This window comes from Populus trichocarpa, chromosome 15 (genome assembly GCF_000002775.5).
Source record: "Populus trichocarpa isolate Nisqually-1 chromosome 15, P.trichocarpa_v4.1, whole genome shotgun sequence".
Taxonomy (NCBI): Eukaryota; Viridiplantae; Streptophyta; class Magnoliopsida; order Malpighiales; family Salicaceae; genus Populus; species Populus trichocarpa.
This window is the reverse complement of record NC_037299.2, coordinates 2,806,720-2,810,804: the sequence shown is the minus strand read 5'-3', so window position 1 is coordinate 2,810,804 and position 4,085 is coordinate 2,806,720. Positions and strand designations below refer to the sequence as shown.

General features: G+C 27.9%; 1 long non-coding RNA gene across 1 annotated transcript; it reads right to left on the bottom strand.

The window, feature by feature from the left end:
* Positions 1-1,869: 1,869 nt before the first annotated feature.
* LOC112324246 (uncharacterized) lies at positions 1,870-2,538 on the bottom strand. Its single transcript, XR_002977970.2, has 2 exons — positions 2,412-2,538; positions 1,870-2,250 (listed from the first exon to the last, which is right to left on the bottom strand). It is a non-coding gene; the product is annotated as an uncharacterized LOC112324246 (long non-coding RNA).
* Positions 2,539-4,085: the final 1,547 nt, after the last annotated feature.

The following is a 4,085-nucleotide window of genomic DNA, read 5'->3' as shown; positions in this document are numbered from 1 at the left end:
AGACTACAAAGGGTTGGCTGGAAAGCAATTGCTTGCTGAAAAGATCAGAAGAATAGACGTCAGTTATTAAATACAAGATAAAATAATCAGAGCTTTAGATTGATTTTTTTTATATATAAAAAAAATAGAAGCATTGAGATACACAAGACTAGAGTTTAGAATACATCTTCAGAGTTTGAATTTAAGAATACACAATTTGAATTAACTCAATATGTAGTTTTTAATTATTTCTTCTTCTTCTTCTTCTTTAATTTTTTTTTTCATTTCTTCTCTTCAAAGTATTCTTTTCCCCTAAAATTTCTCTTCCTTGACAATTTTCTCTCTTTTCTTCACTATTGTGTGGGTCTATCTCTATTTATACTCCCCTTTGTTTTTTTTTTCTCTACTTATCTTCTTCCCTTCTCCATCCTTCAATTCTCTTCTTTCTTTTCTTTTATTTATTTTTCAACCTTATCACCTTATCTCTTAGGCCCCCTAGAAAGTAGTTTTCTTTTAGAAAATAAATTCCGGGAAAGTGAATTATTTTATGATGTTTGGTAGTGTAATGAAAAATAAATTGAAAAACACTTTCCAGTGTTTGGTTATGTCATGGAAAATGAGCTAGAAAATAACTTATTAATGTTTTATTTTTCTCAAGTTTATTAAAATAATGAGGAACAAATCTCACAAATTAAAAAGTTGAATGAGAATGAAATTGAAAAAAAATATAATTTCATAAATTATCTCAAATATAATAAATAATAATCAAAATAATAGAGATCAAATCTAAAAAATTAAAAAAATAAAAGATGAAGAAATTAAAATAATAATAATTAACATTTTATAAATTATTTCAAATAAAATAAGTAACAAACAAAAGAACGAGGACCAAATTTGATAGATAAAAAATTTCAATAAAAAAATGATAAAGAAAAAGCAAATAACAATTATAAAAATAAGGACCAAAGTTAATATAAAAATTAAATTTTAAGAGATGAAATTGAAAAATAAATATTCAAAACAAATATATATAGCAATCAAAAGTTTGAGGACCAAATTTGATATAATCAGCAAATAATATGATATTTCTAAATTTTTCACAACTTCCGGAAAGTGTTTTCCGCCCAAATTTTCCAGGAAAACACTTTTCTGGAAACCAAGCCAAATTTTTCTTTGACTGGAAAGTATTTTCCGCTGACCAACTTTCCTAATGGCAAACAAATACAGAAAAGTTTGGAAAGTGGTTTCCCGGAAACTACTTTCCAGAAAACAAACACAACCTTAGTTGCTTGAAGAGGGGTCAAAACTTAGTGTTTATTTTGGTGCCTCTCTCGTTGCTTGATTAATTATTATGTTAGTTTAATATGCTTTATATCCAATCGGTTGGTTACATCTGAAATTATTATATTCATATATATATATATATATATATATTATTAATAAAAGTTTAATTTATCTTTAATATTCATATAATATTAGATTAATGAAATTAATATTTAATTTATGAATTTATAGTAAGGATAAAGTTTATGATAAGAAATATAAAAATGACAAGAAAAAGAGTTGAAAATAGAAAAATAAATGCAAACCAGTCCAATTACGTTGAAAATACATTTTTTGAGATTTTTTAAAGTTTTTGAAAATATGTAAAAAAAAAAAAGGGTAGAAAACGAGTGATGACAAATTACATGAACTAACTTATTAGCTAGTTTGGTTAAAATAGAAAGACAAAGCTATAATTTACTCTAAATAGTCGACATTCTTCCCTATGCCTTCCATTTAAATACATGAAAAAACATATGATTACATTATACATCCAAAGTAACGAAAATTAAAGAAACAAAGATGGAGTTTCCTAATTACCGAAGTAATCAAACAGGAACAACAACCTTGAAAAAACACATGTTTACATTATACATCGGAAGTAACGAAAATTAAAGAAACAAAGATGAAGAGTTTCCTAATTACCGAAGTAATTAAACAGGAAGAACTTCTGGATGATCCACTTAATTAACAAGTTCTCTTTTCTTTTAAATAAATAACAAGTTTTTGAACGGGAAATGCAATTATCTAGGTGAATTTTAAGAATTCATGACCTACAATAATCACGTGATCATCCAAGAGCTTATATATATATATATATATATAACCTAGTCTAAAGCTCAGGGACGCCCGGGTTGTCTTCCTCTCGGAGGCGGGGGTGCAGGTCTTGCCTGATCTCTATCGCGGCCGCTGTCGGTATTAATCCTTCGAGGAGTTGGATAATATTTCCTGTAAATGCAAGCTCACTTTAGCTAATAATTAATAAAATTTAATTCTTTCACCGAAAAAAAAAAAAACAAAAGAAAGAGAAGTCGTATATATTTTGAAGTACTGCTTTATATTGACATAATAGAGGAAATTAATTATGAACAAAAGTGATATTGCCCTACATCGTAACCTGAGAAGATGAAGAAAAGAGAAGCATTAAGCAGCATAAGTGCAAGACCAACCACAAAAACCTCATCTCTCTCCCTCTCTCTTCACTTTTATGTGTTTCTGTTTGCTTTTGAACGTGGAAGGTCTGTGTATATATATACACTTATGCAAGAAATCTTAGAGGCATCTATTTCGTGGAGAAGAAGCAATTAGTTTAATTGGTGTGGAAATTAAGAAATAATCAAAGTCAACATATATAAGAAGTAGTTAAAAGGGCAAATTCAAATTGGTGAATGGTTCCAAACTTAGTCATCCTCAATATAATTAATTAGTCATGGCCTTCATTTTGAATCTTCTCCTATTGGTTCTAGTCGCATATGCATGATTTAGATAAAAGAAATATCCTGACTTCCACCTTTAAAAAATAATTAGAGGATTATCCTCCACTCTTTGATGAACAACAATTTCTTGCTTAATTCCTTGGAAGCTTCATGGTGTTAAATGTAAATATCATTAAATTAAATTGCATATTAAGAAATTTGATAAGTGTTAGTAAGCCTGTAACTTAACTAGCTATAAAGTTTAATACAAAGGGAAAAAAAGGGGTAAAAGACATAGAATTTATTTATTTTTAGTTATTTATGATTATTATTTCTAACGCTTTGATAAACTAAAGAATTCAGACCTTTCCTTTTTGAAAACTAAAACTTCAGACCTTTTCCTTTCATGAAGCATATGTGATAGCAGCAGTCAAACTATTGATAATGAAAAAGTTTACAAGAACACGTATGTGAGAACTAGGAAACAAGAAACCAGATGTTTATACATATAACGAGGAAATTGCTTGGAAAAAGGAGATGGACTTGCAATATATTCATAAAAAACCAAAGTGTAAAGGTCAAGAAGCATAACTTGAAAGATTTTCTAAACTTTGAAAGGATAGTAGGTTGGTAAGAGGCAAAACTTTTAAAAAAAAAGAAGCAAAAGAGATAGTAGTTGTTTTGGGTATATTTTCTGATCTAAAAGCATGTCTTTGGAGCCTGCTTGAGGTGTTTTTTTTAATATTTTTGTTTACAAACATAGAAAAGAGATTCAAAATGCTCAAAAAATAATATTGTATTCACCTTTTTAATACTATTTTTTTTATTTATTGAAGTTTTTTTTTAGTTGTCTGATGTTTATATATATATATATATATAAAGAGTGTTGTTTTAGTTGTTGTTCAATTTAAGCAATGCATGTTTAAGAAATGATGTTCTTCTTGGTTGTGCTATGTCTGTTCATGACCAAAATGAGTTTAGAAAATTTAATTTTAAATCCATATTACATGAACATGTAGTCTGTTTTAAGTTGATAGTTTTTGAATTTGTTACCTTATGCATGATTTTGATGTTTTGATGTTATTTATTAATGTTTTAGATTCAAACATGTTTATGTACAGTAATGTGACATGTGGAGATAAAAAAAAAGCATGTTGAAGCCAAAAATGCTATTTCTAGGGCTTGGCAGTGCTAAGTAGTAGCTGGGTTTTTATTGGGTTTCTAGGCATGTTCTTTGGAAAAACATTGCCTTAGCCTCATTATTCTAACCAGTTTTGGTTCATTTCTTTGCACTAAACCCTTTAGGCAACTTGATTAGTTGATAATTTAGTATTTATTTGCATCAATAACAAGTTGTTTATGGAATTT